The sequence below is a fragment of the Bombina bombina genome, chromosome 4 (assembly GCF_027579735.1).
Source record: "Bombina bombina isolate aBomBom1 chromosome 4, aBomBom1.pri, whole genome shotgun sequence".
Classification (NCBI taxonomy): Eukaryota; Metazoa; Chordata; class Amphibia; order Anura; family Bombinatoridae; genus Bombina; species Bombina bombina.
The window spans coordinates 1,120,265,046-1,120,288,969 of NC_069502.1; the positions used below are offsets into that span (position 1 = coordinate 1,120,265,046).

The 23,924-nt window shown below is 40.7% G+C and overlaps 1 protein-coding gene across 4 annotated transcripts in view; it reads left to right on the forward strand.

Moving 5' to 3' along the window:
• The window catches only part of RPS6KC1 (ribosomal protein S6 kinase C1), a 687,051-nt gene that overhangs the window by 505,242 nt on the left and 157,885 nt on the right, over positions 1-23,924 (forward strand). The window lies entirely within an intron of this gene.

Consider the following 23,924-nt stretch of genomic DNA (forward strand, 5'->3'; position numbering starts at 1 on the left):
TACTGTTGTATTTATTTTAACTTGCACAGTAAAATTGCTTGGTTGTCTTTTATATTTATTTGTGTCTGTGATTTTCAAGGAGCATACTGAAATTTGTCCCCACTAATTAACATTATCCTTTAGATGGTAGATCTATTGATAAATATTTCTCCAACATAGGTGTGTCCGGTCCACGGCGTCATCCTTACTTGTGGGATATTCTCTTCCCCAACAGGAAATGGCAAAGAGCCCAGCAAAGCTGGTCACATGATCCCTCCTAGGCTCCGCCTACCCCAGTCATTCTCTTTGCCGTTGTACAGGCAACATCTCCACGGAGATGGCTTAGAGTTTTTTAGTGTTTAACTGTAGTTTTTCATTATTCAATCAAGAGTTTGTTATTTTCAAATAGTGCTGGTACGTACTATTTACTCAGAAACAGAAAAGAGATGAAGAATTCTGTTTGTATGAGGAAAATGATTTTAGCAACCGTAACTAAAATCCATGGCTGTTCCACACAGGACTGTTGAGAGCATTAACTTCAGTTGGGGGAACAGTTTGCAGTCCTTTGCTGCTTGAGGTATGACACATTCTAACAAGACGATGTAATGCTGGAAGCTGTCATTTTCCCTATGGGATCCGGTAAGCCATGTTTATTACGATTGTAAATAAGGGCTTCACAAGGGCTTATTTAGACTGTAGACATTTTTTGGGCTAAATCGATTGATATTAACACTTATTTAGCCTTGAGGAATCATTTATTCTGGGTATTTTGATATAATAATATCGGCAGGCACTGTTTTAGACACCTTATTCTTTAGGGGCTTTCCCAAAGCATAGGCAGAGTCTCATTTTCGCGCCGGTGTTGCGCACTTGTTTTTGAGAGGCATGGCATGCAGTCGCATGTGAGAGGAGCTCTGATACTTATAAAAGACTTCTGAAGGCATCATTTGGTATCGTATTCCCCTTGGGTTTGGTTGGGTCTCAGCAAAGCAGATACCAGGGACTGTAAAGGGGTTAAAGCTTAAAACGGCTCCGGTTCCGTTATTTTAAGGGTTAAAGCTTCCAAAATTGGTGTGCAATATTTTCAAGGCTTTAAGACACTGTGGTGAAAGTTTGGTGAATTTTGAACAATTCCTTCATGTTTTTTCGCAATTGCAGTAATAAAGTGTGTTCAGTTTAAAATTTAAAGTGACAGTAACGGTTTTATTTCAAAACGTTTTTTGTACTTTCTTATCAAGTTTATGCCTGTTTAACATGTCTGAACTACCAGATAGACTGTGTTCTGAATGTGGGGAAGCCAGAATTCCTATTCATTTAAATAAATGTGATTTATGTGATAATGACAATGATGCCCAAGATGATTCCTCAAGTGAGGGGAGTAAGCATGGTACTGCATCATTCCCTCCTTCGTCTACACGAGTCTTGCCCACTCAGGAGGCCCCTAGTACATCTAGCGCGCCAATACTCCTTACTATGCAACAATTAACGGCTGTAATGGATAATTCTGTCAAAAACATTTTAGCCAAAATGAACCCTTGCCAGCGTAAGCGTGGATGCTCTGTTTTAGTTACTGAAGAGCATGACGACGCTGATATTAATATCTCTGAAGGGCCCCTAACCCAATCTGAGGGGGCCAGGGAGGTTTTGTCTGAGGGAGAAATTACTGATTTAGGGAACATTTCTCAGCAGGCTGAATCTGATGTGATTACTTTTAAATTTAAATTGGAACATCTCCGCATTTTGCTTAAGGAGGTATTATCCACTCTGGATGATTGTGAAAATTTGGTCATCCCAGAGAAACTATGTAAAATGGACAAGTTCCTAGAGGTGCCGGGGCTCCCAGAAGCTTTTCCTATACCCAAGCGGGTGGCGGACATTGTTAATAAAGAATGGGAAAGGCCCGGTATTCCTTTCGTCCCTCCCCCCATATTTAAAAAATTGTTTCCTATGGTCGACCCCAGAAAGGACTTATGGCAGTCAGTCCCCAAGGTCGAGGGAGCGGTTTCTACTTTAAACAAACGCACCACTATTCCCATAGAGGATAGTTGTGCTTTCAAAGATCCTATGGATAAAAAATTAGAAGGTTTGCTTAAAAAGATGTTTGTTCAGCAGGGTTACCTTCTACAACCCATTTCATGCATTGTCCCTGTCACTACAGCCGCATATTTCTGGTTTGATGAACTGATTAAGGTGCTCGATAGTGACTCTCCTCCTTATGAGGAGATTATGGACAGAGTCAATGCTCTCAAATTGGCTAATTCTTTCACTCTAGACGCCTCTTTGCAATTGGCTAAGTTAGCGGCTAAGAATTCTGGGTTTGCTATTGTGGCGCGCAGAGCGCTTTGGTTGAAATCTTGGTCGGCTGATGCGTCTTCCAAGAACAAGCTACTAAACATTCCTTTCAAGGGGAAAACGCTGTTTGGTCCTGACTTGAAAGAGATTATCTCTGATATCACTGGGGGTAAGGGCCATGCCCTTCCTCAGGATCGGCCTTTCAAGGCAAAAAATAGACCTAATTTTCGTCCCTTTCGTAAAAACGGACCAGCCCAAGGTGCTGCGTCCTCTAAGCAAGAGGGTAATACTTCTCAGGCCAAGCCAGCTTGGAGACCAATGCAAGGCTGGAACAAGGGAAAGCAGGCAAAGAAACCTGCCACTGCTACCAAGACAGCATGAAATATCGGCCCCCGATCCGGGACCGGATCTGGTGGGGGGCAGACTCTCTCTCTTCGCTCAGGCTTGGGCAAGAGATGTTCTGGATCCTTGGGCGCTAGAAATAGTCTCCCAGGGTTATCTTCTGGAATTCAAGGGACTTCCCCCAAGGGGAAGGTTCCACAGGTCTCAGTTGTCTTCAGACCACATAAAAAGACAGGCGTTCTTACATTGTGTAGAAGACCTGTTAAAAATGGGAGTGATTCATCCTGTTCCATTGAGAGAACAAGGGATGGGGTTCTACTCCAATCTGTTCATAGTTCCCAAAAAAGAGGGAACATTCAGACCAATCCTAGATCTCAAGATCTTAAACAAATTTCTCAAGGTCCCATCTTTCAAGATGGAAACCATTCGAACTATCCTTCCTTCCATCCAGGAAGGTCAATTCATGACCACGGTGGATTTAAAGGATGCGTATCTACATATTCCTATCCACAAGGAACATCATCGGTTCCTAAGGTTTGCATTCCTGGACAAACATTACCAGTTCGTGGCGCTTCCTTTCGGATTAGCCACTGCTCCAAGGATTTTCACAAAGGTACTAGGGTCCCTTCTAGCTGTGCTAAGACCAAGGGGCATTGCAGTAGTACCTTACCTGGACGACGTTCTGATTCAAGCGTCGTCCCTCCCTCGAGCAAAGGCTCACACGGACATCGTCCTGGCCTTTCTCAGATCGCACGGCTGGAAAGTGAACGTGGAAAAGAGTTCTCTATCCCCGTCAACAAGGGTTCCCTTCTTGGGAACAATTATAGACTCCTCAGAAATGAGGATTTTTCTAACAGAGGCCAGAAAGACAAAGCTTCTGGACTCTTGTCGAATACTTCATTCCGTTCCTCTTCCTTCCGTAGCTCAGTGCATGGAAGTGATCGGGTTGATGGTAGCGGCAATGGACATAGTTCCTTTTGCGCGCATTCATCTAAGACCATTACAACTGTGCATGCTCAGTCAGTGGAATGGGGACTATACAGACTTGTCTCCAAAGATACAAGTAAATCAGAGGACCAGAGACTCACTCCGTTGGTGGCTGTCCCTGGACAACCTGTCACGAGGGATGACATTCCACAGACCAGAGTGGGTCATTGTCACGACCGACGCCAGTCTGATGGGCTGGGGCGCGGTCTGGGGATCCCTGAAAGCTCAGGGTCTTTGGTCTCGGGAAGAATCTCTTCTACCGATAAATATTCTGGAACTGAGAGCGATATTCAATGCTCTCAAGGCTTGGCCTCAGCTAGCGAGGACCAAGTTCATACGGTTTCAATCAGACAACATGACGACTGTTGCGTACATCAACCATCAGGGGGGAACAAGGAGTTCCCTAGCGATGGAAGAAGTGACCAAGATTATTCTATGGGCGGAGTCTCACTCCTGCCACCTGTCTGCTATCCACATCCCGGGAGTGGAAAATTGGGAAGCGGATTTTCTGAGTCGTCAGACATTGCATCCGGGGGAGTGGGAACTCCATCCGGAAATCTTTGCCCAAGTCACTCAACTTTGGGGCATTCCAGACATGGATCTGATGGCCTCTCGTCAGAACTTCAAAGTTCCTTGCTACGGGTCCAGATCCAGGGATCCCAAGGCGGCTCTAGTGGATGCACTAGTAGCACCTTGGACCTTCAAACTAGCTTATGTGTTCCCGCCGTTTCCTCTCATCCCCAGGCTGGTAGCCAGGATCAATCAGGAGAGGGCGTCGGTGATCTTGATAGCTCCTGCGTGGCCACGCAGGACTTGGTATGCAGATCTGGTGAATATGTCATCGGCTCCACCTTGGAAGCTACCTTTGAGACGAGACCTTCTTGTTCAGGGTCCGTTCGAACATCCGAATCTGGTTTCACTCCAGCTGACTGCTTGGAGATTGAACGCTTGATTTTATCGAAGCGAGGTTTCTCAGATTCTGTTATCGATACTCTTGTTCAGGCCAGAAAGCCTGTAACTAGAAAGATTTACCACAAAATTTGGAAAAAATATATCTGTTGGTGTGAATCTAAAGGATTCCCTTGGGACAAGGTTAAGATTCCTAGGATTCTATCCTTCCTTCAAGAAGGATTGGAAAAAGGATTATCGGCAAGTTCCCTGAAGGGACAGATTTCTGCCTTGTCGGTGTTACTTCACAAAAAACTGGCAGCTGTGCCAGATGTTCAAGCCTTTGTTCAGGCTCTGGTTAGAATCAAGCCTGTTTACAAACCTTTGACTCCTCCTTGGAGTCTCAATTTAGTTCTTTCAGTTCTTCAGGGGGTTCCGTTTGAACCCTTACATTCCGTTGATATTAAGTTATTATCTTGGAAAGTTTTGTTTTTAGTTGCAATTTCTTCTGCTAGAAGAGTTTCAGAATTATCTGCTCTGCAGTGTTCTCCTCCTTATCTGGTGTTCCATGCAGATAAGGTGGTTTTACGTACTAAACCTGGTTTTCTTCCGAAAGTTGTTTCTAACAAAAACATTAACCAGGAGATTATCGTACCTTCTCTGTGTCCGAAACCAGTTTCAAAGAAGGAACGCTTGTTGCACAATTTGGATGTTGTTCGCGCTCTAAAATTCTATTTAGATGCTACAAAGGATTTTAGACAAACATCTTCCCTGTTTGTTGTTTATTCAGGTAAAAGGAGAGGTCAAAAAGCAACTTCTACCTCTCTCTCTTTTTGGATTAAAAGCATCATCAGATTGGCTTACGAGACTGCCGGACGGCAGCCTCCCGAAAGAATCACGGCTCATTCCACTAGGGCTGTGGCTTCCACATGGGCCTTCAAGAACGAGGCTTCTGTTGATCAGATATGTAGGGCAGCGACTTGGTCTTCACTGCACACTTTTACCAAATTTTACAAGTTTGATACTTTTGCTTCTTCTGAGGCTATTTTTGGGAGAAAGGTTTTGCAAGCCGTGGTGCCTTCCATTTAGGTGACCTGATTTGCTCCCTCCCTTCATCCGTGTCCTAAAGCTTTGGTATTGGTTCCCACAAGTAAGGATGACGCCGTGGACCGGACACACCTATGTTGGAGAAAACAGAATTTATGTTTACCTGATAAATTTCTTTCTCCAACGGTGTGTCCGGTCCACGGCCCGCCCTGGTTTTTAAATCAGGTCTGATAATTTATTTTCTTTAACTACAGTCACCACGGTACCATGTGGTTTCTCCTATGCTATTATTCCTCCTTAACGTCGGTCGAATGACTGGGGTAGGCGGAGCCTAGGAGGGATCATGTGACCAGCTTTGCTGGGCTCTTTGCCATTTCCTGTTGGGGAAGAGAATATCCCACAAGTAAGGATGACGCCGTGGACCGGACACACCGTTGGAGAAAGAAATTTATCAGGTAAACATAAATTCTGTTATTTTGTATTTTGCAGACTTGTTACTAGTTTAATCAAACCTAAATGGATCACATTTTGGTTTGCTGACAGCGTTATATTGCTATAGCCTCTAAGGGAATCTGAGCTCTCTTTGTTTCCTTTATAGAGGTTAGTGCTTCAGATTTTGCGCCAGGTTTGTGCACTCTACAATTCTGAAGTTGTGGCGGATTAGCCTCCTCCAAGAATGCACAGCTTTTCTATGCATGATAAGTCATCTTAACGTTACTTCATCAAGTTCTTCTGCATATTCACAGATCAGAACCCCTGAGGATGATCTTCAGACTCGGACACCTCAGATTGTTTTTTGAAGGTAATATATTTTTTGATGATCAGGAAACTTTTACCGATCAAGACAGAGTCTACCTCTTTCATGTTTAAACTTAACATTTTCAATTTTTGCTTAACAAATACTTAAGGTGTCAAAGAGGCTATTAATGAAAAAATGTTCAGAAAGTGGACAAGCCTGGATTTTTTCTTTTATTCCGTCTTTTTCCTTTAGCGGCTTCTAATGTAGAAAATTGGAAAACGTTTCCAAAGGTTGATGGTGCTTTTTCAATTTTTGCCAAACGCATTACTATTCCCTTAGAGGATAGTACATCTTTCTGGGGTTCTTTGTACAGGACATTGAAATCTTTCATCAAGCAGGTTTTTCTTTTCAATTCAGCTAGTAGCAGTTGTGTCTGCTCCATGGCATGATTTTTGTCTAAGCAAATCTCTGTGGATGAAGATTTTCAGCGGACACATTTATTTGTGATGCCATTGTTGCTAAGAGTATGACTTATAGAAATATAGAACACATTGTCATTAATTTAGTAGTCAAAAATATTTTTCCTTCTTACAAAGACCTGAATCTTCCAAATCTTCTTCCTCTTCCAAATCCGCATGATGTTGCGGCCCAAATTCAGATTCCTACCCAGGGACAGTTTATGCCTTTTTTTTCTTGGTTCTGAACATAGTTTTCCCAGGTTTACAGAATAGATTTCAAACCAAGGCCTACTCAAGGAACGTGTCTTCTGTCGTACATTCCAAAAGATTTTCTGGAATGTACAGCTGTATTTTCCAGTTTCAGTTTTGGAACAAAGCCAAGGATTTTGTTTGTTTCTTTCCATTGTTCCCAAGAACGATGGAATGTTCAACCCTATTTTGGTCTTAATGACTGAATAAGTTCTTATTTTCAAAATAGAAACAATCCGTACAGTTTTACTCCGTATTCTACAGGGTAAATTTATGTCAATGTTTTATTTGAAGGATGCCTACCTTCATGTTCCTAGACCATCTCCAGTTTCTAAAATTTGCCTTTCACAACAAACTTTTTAGTTTGTGGCTCTTTTGTTTACTCTATCTACTTCTAGATACTTTCCTTCAGTCTACTTTTTAGCAGTCTTGGTTGGAGAACTAATACAAAATTTTTTTTTTCTATTTTATTGGAGTTGTTTGGGACTCAATGACAATGCAGTTTTCTCTATTAGATCAACAGGTATCACAGGTTGCTCTCAACTACAGTCAAGTTCCACCCATTCTTTAGTCTCTATGTATGGGGAACCAGATACAATTATTTGAAAGGGAAACATGGTAGGCTGTACAAGTCTGATCTTCAGTGCTTGAATGTTAAAGGGACAGTCAGCACCAGAATGTTTGTTGTTTAAAAAGATAGATAATCCCTTTATTACCCATTCCCCAGTTTTGCATAACCAACACTGTAATATAAATACACTTTTTACCTCTGTGATTAACTTGTATCTAAGCATCTTCTGACAGCCACCTGATCACATGACTTTTTATTTATTATCTATTGACTTTCATTTTAGCCAATTAGTGTAGTGTCTGCCACAATTCACAGGTGTGATCACAATGTTATCTACATTATATGGTTTACATGAACTATCTTTTCACTGTTGTGAAAAGCAAATAAAAAAGCATGTGATAAGAGGCGGCCTTCAAGGGCTAAGAAATTATCATATGAGCCTTCCTAGGTTTAGCTTTCAACTATGAATACCAAGAGAACAAAGCAAAATTGGTGGTAAAAGTAAATTGGAAAGTTGTTTAACATTACATTCCCTTTTTGTAACATGAAAGTTTTTTTTGGACTTGACTGTCCCTTTTAAAGGACCAGTAAGCACAGTAGATTTGCATAATCAACAAAAGCAAGATAACAAGACAATGCAATAGCACTTAGTATGAACTTCAAATGAGTAGTAGATTTTTTTTCTGACAATTTGAAAAGTTATGTCTTTTTCCACTCCCCCTATAGCTATCAGCCAATCACAAATGCATACATGTACCATGTATCAGCCAATCACAAATGTATACACGATTTTTCTGTGAATTCTTGCACATGCTTAGCAGGAGATGGTGACTCAGAAAGTTTAACTATAAAAAGACAGTGCACATTTTGTTAATGGAAGTAAATTTGAAAGTTGTTTAAAATCGCATGCTCTTTCTAAATAATGAAAGTTAAATTTTGACTTGAGTGTCCTTTTAATTATGTGATTTTGCACTGTACACCATGCAAAGCTGTTTTCTGACAAATCACTACACACACTTGACTACTTGCTTGTCATGTGATACATAGTAGAGCATGCACAGAAACTTTAAAAAAAAAAAAAGCATATCTAGATAGGCTCAGGAGCAGCGAAAGTGCTACTGGGAGCTAGCTGCTAATTGGTGGCTGCACATATATGCCTCCTGTCACTGGCTCACCTGATTATTTTAGCTAGCTTCGAGTCCTAACTGAGACACATTCAGACTGGGATTGTTACTTTATCTATTTAAAGGGACATAAAACCAAAATGTCCTTTGTTTTCTTGTTCTCTTTTGTTGAAAAGCAGGAAGGTAAGTTTAGAAGCATGCATGTGCCTGCTCAGTTGTACATTAGCAAGAGCACTAGATGGCAGCACTATTTCCTGTCATATAGTGCTCCAGACATGTGCACGCTACCTATATAGATATCTCTTCAACAAAGAATTGCATGAGAATGAAGCAAATGTGATAATAGAAGTAAATTGGAAACTTTTTTTAAAATTTTATTCAATGTCTGAATCATGGGGAAAAAATTGTCTTTCATGTCCCTTTAACTATGTGGTTTCCTGATGCATTACACATATTTGTATGTTTGATTCTCTGTAGGACTGACGTGTGTTATATTCTAGCATGTGTAAGATAACTAGTCCGCTATCTATAGGACACTAAACACCTTGTGATTACAAGATATTTCCATTGTTTTTTATATCAATTAACTAAACATTATAAAACCAAAATTACAAATCGACACCTTGTTTGCAACAATTGTTTTACAATGGCCAAACTCACTTAAGCCCATCTGGGCTCTTTATTATGGTAGACAACACTAGCCGCTGTCATTATGTTAGCAAAAACTGACATTGTTTTTAAGTTAATTAGCTGATAATCTCTGCTGAGGTCAATTCTGGACAGATGTGTAGCAATGTTTGCCTTGGGAAGTCTGCATTGTGCATTGCCTGTTTTGAAACTTGGAAAACCTGCAATTTTCAACTTTAAAATACACGAAAAGGGAGCAAAACAAATAATAAGTATATTAAAAAGTTATTTTACTAGTATGCATAATTAAACATTTATAATTACAATCGCAATGTGTCTAGTCTCCCTTTAAATTATGGAATCATATTGCAAGATGTTGCTGTAGTCCTGTTTTGCACTAATAATAATCCACTTGTGTTGCCAAAACCTACAGCTCCGAGCTAAGGCAACCGGATGCTAAGCACAAGTTGGTGACACCAGCAACTTGACAAATGTACACAATGCATTTAGGATTACACTGCACTGCACTCATTAAATATTTAAAAATTTGTGATTTTCTGTGGAATCTTTTTTCAAGCAGATCTTGCATATAATCTACATACATAGACTACAAACTAATAAAGAGCAAGTATTTATAAGTGGTGTTGTCTAAAATCTTGCTGTATGTTATTGTTACTGTTGTTGCTCTTCGATGTTTCATGAAATTTCATCAACTGACTAGTGATGGCATCCTATAACTAGGGTTGCCACCTTTAGTTCATGTCAAAACCCAAACCCTCTTGCACGGTGCACAGCAAAACATTTTCTGCAATCTACATACTATGTATAATAGAACATAAACACAAACTCGCTCAAAGATATTCACATTCTCACACACACACACTCTCACAGTCTCACAAACACACACACAAACAAAAAATTCTAACACACATTCTCTCTCAAACACAAATACAATCACTTTCACTCACAGAATCACACAAACAGAAAAACACTTACAAACACAAAAACACTCACTCACTCTCTCTCACACACACTCTATCTGACATACAAATACACTCATTCCTTCACCCACAGATTCACATACACACAAAAACACTGACAAATGCAAAAAGACTCACACTCTATCTCGCCCACAAATACACTCACTCTATCACACACACACTCAGACAGAAAAACAAACACAAAAACACACACACACTCCCACTTTTCCCGTTTAGTTTCCCTTGCGGCTGTTACTTGTTTATTTTTTATCATAGGAGGTGCTTAGGTTAGGTCGTTCACCCATGGTTTATCTCAATTGTCTTTATCTTTCATCGTGTGGATATCTGGTTCCACAATGTTCACAACTGAATTTCTTGGAATTTTTTTGCTTTGTTAAAGGGACAGTTAAGTCAAAATTTAACTTTTATGATTCAGATAGAACACACAATTTTAAACAACTTCCCAATTTACCTCTATTATCTTATTTTGATTTATTTGTTTTCCTGGTATCCTTTGTTGAAGAACATATGTATATATTCTCAGCAGCAGCAATGTGCTACTGTAAGCTAGTTGGCGATTAGTGGCTGTACATGTATGCCTCTTGTCATTGGATTAGCAGATTTGTTCAGCTAGCTCCCAGTAGTACATTGCTGCTCCTCAGCCTACCTACCTATTTCTCCAACATTGGTGTGTCCGGTCCACGGCGTCATCCTTACTTGTGGGATATTCTCTTCCCCAACAGGAAATGGCAAAGAGTCCCAGCAAAGCTGGCCATATAGTCCCTCCTAGGCTCCGCCCACCCCAGTCATTCTCTTTGCCGTTGCACAGGCAACATCTCCACGGAGATGGTTAAGAGTTTTTTGGTGTTTAAATGTAGTTTTTTATTCTTCTATCAAGTGTTTGTTATTTTAAAATAGTGCTGGTATGTACTATTTACTCTGAAACAGAAAAGGATGAAGATTTCTGTTTGTGAGAGGAAGATGATTTTAGCAGACAGTAACTAAAATCGATTGCTGTTTTCACATAGGACTGTTGAGATGAAGTAACTTCAGTTGGGGGAAACAGTTAGCAGACTTTTCTGCTTAAGGTATGACTAGCCATATTTCTAACAAGACCATGTAATGCTGGAAGGCTGTCATTTCCCCTCATGGGGACCGGTAAGCCATTTTCTTAGTCAAACAAACAGAATAAAGGGCTTATTATGGGCTAAAAAAACTGGTAGACATTCTTATGGGCTAAATCGATTGCTTTATTTGGGCATTTTATGCATATTTATGCTGACAATTTGCATTTATAAACTTTGGGAACGTTTATTAAACGGCAGGCACTGTGTTAGACACCTTTTCCAGTCAGGGGGCCTTCCTAGTTATAGACTGAGCCTCATTTTCGCGCCATTACTGCGCAGTTGTTTTTTGAGAGCAGGGCATGCAGATGCATGTGTGAGGATCTAAAAATTGCTGGAAAAGCTTCTAGAAGGCGTCAATTGGTATCGTATTCCCCTCTGGGCTTGGTTGGGTCTCAGCAAAGACTATAGCTGGGACTGTATAGGGGTGAAATTTACAAACGGCTCCTGTTCCGTTATTTTAAGGGTTAAAGCTCTGAAATTTGGTGTGCAATACTATTAATGCTTTAAGACACTGTGGTGAAATTTTGGTAATTTTTGAACAATTCCTTCATACTTTTTCACATATTCAGTAATAAAGTGTTTTCTGTTTAAAATTTAAAGAGACAGTAACGGTTTTGTTTTAAAACGTTTTTTGTGCTTTGTTGACAAGTTTAAGCCTGTTTAACATGTCTGTACCTTCAGATAAGCTATGTTCTATATGTATGAAAGCCCATGTGTCTCCCCATTTAAATTTATGTGATAATTGTGCCATAGCGTCCAAACAAAGTAAGGACAGTACTGCCACAGATAATGAAATTGCCCAAGATGATTCCTCAGATGAAGGGAGTAAACATGATACTACATCATCTCCTACTGTGTCTACACCAGTTTTGCCCATGCAGGAGGCCCCTAGTACATCTAGTGCGCCAATGCTTATTACCATGCAACAATTAACGGCTGTAATGGATAACTCCATAGCAAATATTTTATCCAAAATGCCTACTTATCAGAGAAAGCGCGATTGCTCTGTTTTAAACACTGAAGAGCAAGAGGGCGCTGATGATAATTGTTCTGTCATACCCTCACACCAATCTGAAGGGGCCATGAGGGAGGTTTTGTCAGATGGAGAAATCTTAGATTACAGGAAAGATTTCTCAACAAGCTGAACCTGATGTTGTGACATTTAAATTTAAATTAGAACATCTCCGCGCACTGCTTAAGGAGGTGTTATCTACTCTGGATGATTGTGACAACTTGGTCATTCCAGAGAAATTATGCAAGATGGACAAGTTCCTAGAGGTTCCGGTGCACCCCGACGCTTTATAGTAAATAAATGAGGGTTAGGAAAAGCCCGGCATACCTTTTGTTCCCCCCCCTATATTTAAGAAATTATTTCCTATGGTCGACCCCAGAAAGGACTTATGGCAGACAGTCCCTAAGGTCGAGGGGGCAGTTTCTACTCTAAACAAACGCACTACTATTCCTATCGAAGATAGTTGTGCTTTCAAAGATCCTATGGATAAAAAATTGGAAGGTTTGCTTAAAAAGATTTTTGTACAGCAAGGTTACCTTCTACAACCAATTTCGTGCATTGTTCCTGTCACTACAGCAGCGTGGTTCTGGTTCGAGGAACTAGAAAAGTCGCTCAGTAGAGAGACTCCGTATGAGGAGGTTATGGACAGAGTTCACGCACTTAATTTGGCTAACTCTTTTATTTTAGATGCCGCTTTGCAATTAGCTAGATTAGCGGCGAAAAATTCAGGGTTTGCTATCGTGGCGCGCAGAGCGCTTTGGCTAAAGTCTTGGTCAGCGGATGTGTCATCCAAGACGAAATTGCTTAACATCCCTTTCAAAGGTAAAACTCTATTTGGACCAGAATTGAAAGATATTATTTCAGACATCACTGGGGGAAAGGGCCACGCCCTTCCACAAGATAGGTCTTTCAAGGCTAAAAATAAGTCTAATTTTCGTTCCTTTCACAATTTCAGGAACGGACCGACCTCTAATTCTGCATCCTCTAGGCAAGAGGGTAATGCCTCACAACCCAAACCAGCCTGGAAACCGATACAAGGCTGGAACAAGGGTAAGCAGGCCAAGAAGCCTGCCGCTGCTAACAAAACAGCATGAAGGAGTAGCCCCCAATCCGGGACCGGATCTAGTGGGGGGCAGACTCTCTCTCTTTGCTCAGGCTTGGGCAAGAGATGTTCAGGATCCCTGGGCGCTAGAAATAGTTTCTCAGGGTTATCTTCTGGAATTCAAGGAACTACCCCCAAGGGGAAGGTTCCACATGTCTCACTTATCCTCAAAACAAATAAAGAGACAGGCATTCTTACATTGTGTAGAAGACCTGTTAAAGATGGGAGTGATACACCCAGTTCCAATAAAGGAACAAGGAATGGGATTTTATTCCAATCTGTTCGTAGTTCCCAAAAAAGAGGGAACTTTCAGACCAATTTTGGATTTGAAGATCCTAAACAAATTTCTCAGGGTACCATCGTTCAAGATGGAAACCATTCGAACGATTCTACCCACTATCCAGGAAAGTCAATTTATGACTACCGTGGATCTAAAGGATGCGTACCTACATATTCCTATCCACAAAGAACATCATCAGTTCCTAAGGTTCGCTTTTCTGGACAAGCATTACCAGTTTGTGGCCCTCCCATTCGGGTTAGCCACTGCTCCAAGGATTTTCACAAAGGTGCTAGGATCCCTTCTAACGGTTTTAAGACCGAGGGGCATTGCAGTAGTACCTTACTTGGACGACATTCTAATACAAGCGTCGTCCCTGTCAAAAGCAAAGGCTCATACAGACATAGTTCTAGCTTTTCTCAGATCACACGGATGGAAGGTGAACATAGAAAAAAGTTCTCTGTCTCCGTCGACAAGAGTTCCCTTCTTGGGAACAATAATAGATTCCTTAGAAATGAGGATTTTTCTGACAGAGGTCAGAAAATCAAAACTTCTAAGCTCTTGTCAAGTGCTTCATTCTGTTCCTCATCCTTCCATAGCGCAGTGCATGGAAGTGGTAGGGTTGATGGTTGCAACAATGGACATAGTTCTTTTTGCACAAATTCATCTAAGACCATTACAACTGTGCATGCTCAAACAGTGGAATGGGGACTATACAGACTTGTCTCCAATGATTCAAGTAGATCAGAAGACCAGAGATTCACTCCGTTGGTGGCTGACCCTGGACCATCTATCCCAGGGAATGAGCTTCCGCAGACCAGAGTGGGTCATTGTCACGACCGACGCCAGTCTAGTGGGCTGGGGCGCGGTCTGGGAATCCCTAAAAGCTCAGGGTCTATGGTCCCGATAAACATTCTGGAACTCAGAGCGATATTCAATGCTCTCAGGGCTTGGCCTCAACTAGCAAAGGCCAGATTCATAAGGTTTCAATCAGACAACATGACGACCGTTGCGTATATCAATCATCAGGGGGGAACAAGGAGTTCCCTGGCGATGAAAGAAGTGACCAAAATAATTCAATGGGCGGAGGATCACTCCTGCCACCTGTCTGCGATCCACATCCCAGGTGTGGAAAACTGGGAGGCGGATTTTCTGAGTCGTCAGACATTCCATCCGGGGGAGTGGGAACTCCATCCGGAGATCTTTGCCCAAATAACTCAATTATGGGGCATTCCAGACATGGATCTGATGGCGTCTCGTCAGAACTTCAAGGTTCCTTGCTACGGGTCCAGATCCAGGGATCCCAAGGCGACCCTAGTAGATGCACTAGTAGCACCTTGGACCTTCAACCTAGCTTATGTATTTCCACCGTTTCCTCTCATTCCCAGGCTGGTAGCCAGGATCAATCAGGAGAGGGCCTCGGTGATCTTGATAGCTCCTGCGTGGCCACGCAGGACTTGGTATGCAGACCTGGTGAATATGTCATCGGCTCCACCATGGAAGCTACCTTTGAGACAGGACCTTCTTGTTCAGGGTCCATTCGAACATCCAAATCTGGTCTCCCTCCAGCTGACGGCTTGGAGATTGAACGCTTGATTCTGTCGAAGCGTGGGTTTTCAGATTCTGTGATAGATACTCTGGTTCAGGCCAGAAAACCGGTAACTAGAAAGATTTACCATAAAATATGGAAAAAATATATCTGTTGGTGTGAATCCAAAGGATTCCCATGGAATAAGATAAAAATTCCTAAGATTCTCTCCTTTCTACAAGAAGGTTTGGAGAAAGGATTATCTGCAAGTTCTCTAAAGGGACAGATCTCTGCTTTATCTGTCTTACTACACAAAAGACTGGCAGCTGTGCCAGATGTTCAAGCATTTGTTCAGGCTCTGGTTAGGATCAAGCCTGTTTACAGACCTTTGACTCCCCCCTGGAGTCTAAATCTAGTTCTTTCAGTTCTTCAAGGGGTTCCGTTTGAACCTTTACATTCCATAGATATTAAGTTACTATCTTGGAAAGTTTTGTTTTTGGTTGCAATTTCTTCTGCTAGAAGAGTTTCAGAGTTATCTGCTCTGCAGTGTTCTCCACCCTATCTGGTGTTCCATGCAGATAAGGTGGTTTTGCGTACTAAGCCTGGTTTTCTTCCTAAGGTTGTTTCTAACAAAAATATTAACCAGGAGATAGTTGTACCTTCTTTGTGTCCGAATCCAGTTTCAAAGAAGGAACGTTTGTTACACAATTTGGACGTAGTCCTTGCTCTAAAATTCTATTTAGAGGCTACAAAAGATTTCAGACAAACATCTTCCTTGTTTGTTGTTTATTCTGGTAAGAGGAGAGGTCAAAATCGACTTCTACCTCTCTTTCCTTTTGGCTTAAAAGCATCATCCGATTGGCTTATGAGACTGCCGGATGGCAGCCTCCTGAAAGAATCACAGCTCACTCCACTAAGGCTGTGGCTTCCACATGGGCCTTCAAGAACGAGGCTTCTGTTGACCAGATGGGTAAGGCAGCGACTTGGTCTTCACTGCACACTTTTGCCAAATTTTACAAATTTGATACTTTTGCTTCTTCGGAGGCTATTTTTGGGAGAAAGGTTTTGCAAGCTGTGGTGCCTTCCGTTTAGGTAACCTGATTTGCTCCCTCCCTTCATCCGTGTCCTAAAGCTTTGGTATTGGTTCCCACAAGTAAGGATGACGCCGTGGACCGGACACACCAATGTTGGAGAAAACAGAATTTATGCTTACCTGATAAATTACTTTCTCCAACGGTGTGTCCGGTCCACGGCCCGCCCTGGTTTTTTTAATCAGGTCTGATGAATTATTTTCTCTAACTACAGTCACCACGGTACCATATGGTTTCTCCTATATATATTTCCTCCTGTCCGTCGGTCGAATGACTGGGGTGGGCGGAGCCTAGGAGGGACTATATGGCCAGCTTTGCTGGGACTCTTTGCCATTTCCTGTTGGGGAAGAGAATATCCCACAAGTAAGGATGACGCCGTGGACCGGACACACCGTTGGAGAAAGTAATTTATCAGGTAAGCATAAATTCTGTTATTTCTTTTATGTAATTGGCAAGAGTCCATGAGCTAGTGACGTATGGGATATACATTCCTACCAGGAGGGGCAAAGTTTCCCAAACCTCAAAATGCCTATAAATACACCCCTCACCACACCCACAATTCAGTTTTACAATCTTTGCCTCCTATGGAGGTGGTGAAGTAAGTTTGTGCTTAGATTCTACGTTGATATGTGCTTCTCAACATTTTGAAGCCCGATTCCTCTCTGAGTACAGTGAATGTCAGAGGGATGTGAAGGGAGTATCACCTATTGAATGCAATGGTTTTCCTCACAGGAGATCTATTTCATAGGTTCTCTGTTATCGGTCGTAGAGATTCATCTCCTACCTCCCTTATTTAGATTGATGATATACTCTCATATTCCATTACCTCTACTGTTACTGTTTCAGTACTGGTTTGGCTATCTGTTATATGTGGATGGGTGTCTTTCAGAAAGTATGTTTTCATTACTTAAGACACTCTCAGCTATGGTTTGGCACTTTGTTTTAATATAAAGTTCTAAATATATGTATTGTACTTATATTTGCCATGAGTCAGGTTTATGTACAGGGAGTGCAGAATTATTTGGCAAGTTGTATTTTTGAGGATTAATTTTATTATTGAGCAACAACCATGTTCTCAATGAACCCAAAAAACGAATTAATATCAAAGCTGAATAGTTTTGGAAGTAGTTTTTAGTTTGTTTTTAGTTATAGCTATTTTAGGGGGATATCTGTGTGTGCAGGTGACTGTTACTGTGCATAATTATTAGGCAACTTAACAAAAAACAAATATATACCCATTTCAATTATTTATTTTTACCAGTGAAACCAATATAACATCTCAACATTCACAAATATACATTTCTGACATTCAAAAACAAAACAAAAACAAATCAGTGACCAATATAGCCACCTTTCTTTGCAAGGACACTCAAAAGCCTGCCATCCATGGATTCTGTCAGTGTTTTGATCTGTTCACCATCAACATTGCATGCAGCAGCAACCACAGCCTCCCAGACACTGTTCAGAGAGGTGTACTGTTTTCCCTCCTTGTAAATCTCACATTTGATGATGGACCACAGGTTCTCAATGGGGTTCAGATCAGGTGAACAAGGAGGCCATGTCATTAGATTTTCTTCTTTTATACCCTTTCTTGCCAGCCACGCTGTGGAGTACTTGGACGCGTGTGATGGAGCATTGTCCTGCATGAAAATCATGTTTTTCTTGAAGGATGCAGACTTCTTCCTGTACCACTGCTTGAAGAAGGTGTCTTCCAGAAACTGGCAGTAGGACTGGGAGTTGAGCTTGACTCCATCCTCAACCCGAAAAGGCCCCACAAGCTCATCTTTGATGATACCAGCCGAAACCAGTACTCCACCTCCACCTTGCTGGCGTCTGAGTCGGACTGGAGCTCTCTGCCCTTTACCAATCCAGCCACGGGCCCATCCATCTGGCCCATCAAGACTCACTCTCATTTCATCAGTCCATAAAACCTTAGAAAAATCAGTCTTGAGATATTTCTTGGCCCAGTCTTGACGTTTCAGCTTGTGTGTCTTGTTCAGTGGTGGTCGTCTTTCAGCCTTTCTTACCTTGGCCATGTCTCTGAGTATTGCACACCTTGTGCTTTTGGGCACTCCATGTTGCAGCTCTGAAATATGGCCAAACTGGTGGCAAGTGGCATCTTAGCAGCTGCACGCTTGACTTTTCTCAGTTCATGGGCAGTTATTTTGCGCCTTGGTTTTTCCACACGCTTCTTGCGACCCTGTTGACTATTTTGAATGAAACGCTTGATTGTTCGATGATCACGCTTCAGAAGCTTTGCAATTTTAAGAGTGCTACATCCCTCTGCAAGATATCTCACTATTTTTGACTTTTCTGAGCCTGTCAAGTCCTTCTTTTGACCCATTTTGCCAAAGGAAAGGAAGTTGCCTAATAATTATGCACACCTGATATAGGGTGTTGATGTCATTAGACCACACCCCTTCTCATTACAGAGATGCACATCACCTAATATGCTTAATTGGTAGTAGGCTTTCGAGCCTATACAGCTTAGAGTAAGACAACATGCATAAAGAGGATGATGTGGTCAAAATACTAATTTGCCTAATAATTCTGCACTCCCTGTATGTTTCCTTTTGCAGACTATCAGTTTTATATTTGGGAAAAAACATATTTAGGAAAAAAAATTCTTACCTGGGGTATAGTCTTTTCTCCATTGACTGCTTTTTCATTAAATTTCGCGGGCAAAATTAGGCCCGCGAGGGCACAAAATGCCAACGTTTATTGCATAATTCTTGGCTCGAGAATTTTTTTGGCGCAACAGTACGTCCGATGACACATATTTGACGCCGAGTTTCTTGCACAAGGTTGCGTCTTCAATGACGCCAGTGTGTCATTTCTGGATGATGTTAGCGCCAAAAAATTCAGTTTACGTTTTGCGTCATACTTGGCGCCAAATAATTTAATTATTTAAAACCCCATTCCTTTATGCCTCTTGCCTTTTCTATGTCAGAAGGCTATGCTGTTTCCATTGATAATTTTGCTTTATATGTTGTTTTTTCTCTTACATTTGCAAGATGTCTCAATCTGATCCTGTCTCTGAAACCACTGTTGGAACCCTGCTGCCTGATAACAGTTCTACCAAAGCTAAGTGCATTTGTTGTTAATTTGTGGAGATTATATCTCCAGCTGTGGTATGTAATAGTTGTCATGATAAGCTTTTACATGCAGATAATGTGTCCATCAGTAATAGTACAATGCCTGTTGTTCCTTCAACATCTAATGTACATGATATACCTGTGAATATAAAAGATTTTGTTGCTGATGCAATTCAGAAGGCTTTGTCTGCCATCCCGCCTTCTAACAAACGTAAAAGGTCTTTTAAAAATTCTCATAAAGTATGAAATTTCAAATGACCGACAACATACTGAATTATCCTCCTCTGATGAGGATCTATCTGATTCAGAAGATTCAGAAGATCCTTCCTCACATATAGACACTGACAAATCTACTAATTTATTTAAAATGGAGTGTATTCGTTCCTTGTTAAAAGAGGTGTTGATTACATTGGATATTGAGGAAACTAGTCCTCTTGATATTAAAACTAGTAGACGTTTAAATTCTGTTTATAAACCTCCTGTGGTTATTCCAGATGTTTTTCCAGTTCCTGATGCTATTTCTGATATGATTTCTAAGGAATGGAATAGGCCTGGTACTTCTTTTATTCCTTCTTCAAGGTTTAAAAAATTATTATCTTTTGCCAGCAGTTAGTTTGGAGTTTTGGGAAAAGATCCCCAAAGTTGATGGGGCTATTTCTACTCTTGCTAAACGTACTACTATTCCTATGGAAGATAGTACTTCTTTTAAAGATCCTTTAGATAGAAAACTTGAATCTTATCTAAGGAAAGCTTATTTATATTCTGGCCATCTTCTCAGGCCTGCCATTTCTATGGCTGATGTTGCAACTGCTTCAACTTTTTGGCTGGAAAGTTTAGCGCAACAGGAAATGGATCCCGATTTGTCTAGCATTGTTCGTTTGCTTCAACATGCTAATCTTTCTATCTGTGATGCTATTTTTGATATCATCAAAATTGATGTTAAATCTATGTCTGTAGCTATTTTAGCTAGAAGAGCTTTGTGGCTCAAATATTGGATTGCTGACATGGTATCTAAGTCTAGATTACTATCTCTTTCTTTCCAAGGTAATAAGTTATTTTTTTCTCGTTGGATTCGATTATTTCAACTGTCACTGGAGGGAAGGGCGTTTTCTTTCATGTAATTGGCAAGAGTCCATGAGCTAGTGACATATGGGATATACATTCCTACCAGGAGGGGCAAAGTTTCCCAAACCTCAAAATGCCTATAAATACACCCCCACCCCACCCACAATTCAGTTTTACAAACTTTGCCTCCTATGGAGATGGTGAAGTAAGTTTGTGCTAGATTTCTACGTTGATATGCGCTTCTCAGCATGCTGAAGCCCGGTTCCTCTCAGAGTGCAGTGAATGACAGAGGTACGTGAAGGCAGTATTACCTATTGAATGCAATGGTCATCCTAATGGGGATCTAGTTCATAGGTTCTCTGTTATCGGTCGTAGGGATTCATCTCTTACCTCCCTTTTCAGATCGAAAATATACTCTTATATACCATTACTTCTGCTGATTCTCGTTTCAGTACTGGTTTGGCTGTGTACTTTATGTAGATGAGTGTCTTTTGGTAAGTATGTTTTCCTTTATTTAAGACACTCTCAGCTATGGTTTGGCACTTTATATGTAAATTTCTAAATTGTGGGCTGTTAGGCTCGCGGGTGCGCAAAATGCTATAATTTATTGCGTCATTCTTGGCGCATGACTTTTTTGGTGCGAGATTTTTCGCTTGTTGACGTAATTGGCGCCGAGAATTTTTCAGGTAGTTGCGTCATCTATGACGCTCGTGTTTGTTGCAGACGTTTTTGGCGCCAAAAATATTTTGTCAGTTGTGGGCGTCATACTTGGCGCCAGACTTTTGACATTATTTAAGTCTTCATTTATTTTTGATTCTGGTTTCCAGAGGCTTATTTTGTTTGCATTTTTTCCCATTCCTGAAACTCTCATATAAGGAAATTGATAATTTTTCTTTATATGTTATTTTTTTCTCTTACATATTGCAAGATGTCTCAATCTGATCCTGTTTCAGAATCCACTATTGGAATCCTGCTGCCTGATGTCGGTTCTACCAAAGCTAAGTGCATTTGTTGTAAACTTGTGGTAACTGTACCTCCGGCTGTAATTTGTGATAGTTGTCATGACAAACTTTTACATGCAGACAGTATTTCCATTAGTAGTAATCCATTATCTGTTGTTATTCCTTCAACATCTAATGCTCAGGATATTCCTGTTAATGTGAGAGAATTTGTTTCGAATTCTATTCAGAAGGCTTTGTCTGTCATCCCACCTTCTAATAAACGTAAAAGGTCTTTTAAAACTTCTCATAAAATTGATGAATTTTTAAATGACCGACAACATTCTGATTTATCTATCTCTGATGAGGATCTATCTGGTTCAGAAGATTCTGCCTCAGATATTGACAATGACAAATCTTCATACTTATTTAAAATGGAGTATATTCGTTCCTTATTGAAAGAGGTGTTGATTGCATTAGATATGGAGGAGAATAGTCCTCTTGATATTAAAACTAGTAAACATTTAAATTCAGTTTTTAAACCTCATGTAGTTATTCCTGAGGTTTTTCCAGTTCCTGATGCGATTTCAGATGTAATTTCTAGGGAATGGTATAGTCTGGGTACCTCTTTTACTCCTTCTTCAAGGTTTAAGAAACTGTACCCTTTGTCGTCTGATAGATTGGAGTTTTGGGAAAAGATCCCCAAAGTTGATGGGGCCATCTCTACTCTTGCTAAACGTACTACTATTCCTACGGCAGATAGTACTTCTTTTAAAGATCCTTTAGATAGGAAACTTGAATCTTATCTAAGGAAGGCTTATTTATGTTCAGGTCATCTTCTTAGGCCTGCTATTTCTTTGGCTGATGTTGCAGCTGCTTCAACTTTTTGGTTGGAAACCCTAGCACAACAAGTATCAGATTATAATGTGTATAGCATTGTTAAGTTAATTCAACATGCTAATAATTTAATTTGTGAAGCCATTTTTGATATCATTAGAATTGATGTCAGATATATGTCTTTAGCTATATTAGCTAGAAGAGCTTTATGGCTTAAATCTTGGAATGCTGATATGATTTCTAAATCAACGTTGCTATCTCTCTCTTTCCAAGGTAATAAATTATTTGGTTCTCAGTTTGATTCAATTATTTCAACTGTCACTGGAGGGAAGAGATCTTTTTTGCCTCAGGATAAAAAATCTAAGGGTAAATTTAAGGCTGCTAACCGTTTTCGTTTCTTTCGACAAAATAAGGAACAGAAACCTGATTGTTCCCCTAAGGGAACGGTTTCCAATTGGAAGCCTTCTTCAGTCTGGAATAAATCCAAGCCATTTAAAAGATCTAAATCAGCCCCCAAGTCCGCATGAAGGTGCGGCCCTCATTCCAGCTCAGCTGGTAGGGGGCAGACTAAATTTTTTCAAGGATGTTTGGATCAATTCAATCCAAAATCATTGGATTCAGAACATTGTTTCTCAAGGGTACAGAATAGGTTTCAAAGTAAGACCGGCTGTGAGAAGGTTCTTTCTCTCATGCATTCCTGTGAACCCAGAAAAGGCTCAGGCTTTCCTGAAGTGTGTTTTAGACCTGCAGGTATCTGGGGCAATTGTGCCAGTTCCTGTTCAGGAACAGGGTGTGGGGTTTTATTCAAATCTGTTTATTGTCCCAAAGAAGGAGAATTCTTTCAGACCAGTTCTGGATCTAAACATTTTGAATCGTTATGTGAGAATTCCAACATTCAAAATGGTGACTATAAGGACTATTCTGCCTTTTGTTCAGCAAGGGCATTATATGTCCACAATAGACTTACAGGATGCATATCTTCATATTCCGATTCATCCAGATCACCATCAGTTCCGGAGATTCTCTTTTCTAGACAAGCATTACCAATTTGTTGCTCTTCCTTTTGGCCTAGCGACAGCTCCAAGGATCTTTTCAAAGGTTCTCTGTGCCCTACTCTCTGTAGTCAGAGAGCGGGGTATTGCAGTGTTTCCTTATTTGGACGATATCTTGGTACTTGCTCAGTCTTTACTTTCTGCAGAATCTTACACAAATCGACTAGTGTTGTTTCTTCGAAAACATGGTTGGAGGATCAATTTACCAAAAAGTTCTTTGACTCCTCAGACAAGGGTAACCTTTTTAGGTTTCCAAATAGATTCAGTATCCATGACTTTGTCTCTAACAGACAAGAGACGTCTGAAATTGGTTGCAGCTTGTCAGAACCTTCAGTTTCAATCATTCCCTTCAGTAGCTATGTGCATGGAGGTTTTAGGTCTCATGACTGCAGCATCGGACGCGATCCCTTTTGCTCGTTTTCACATGAGACCTCTTCAGCTTTGTATGCTGAATCAATGGTGCAGGGATTATACAAGGATATCACAATTAATATTCTTAAATCCCAATGTTCGACTA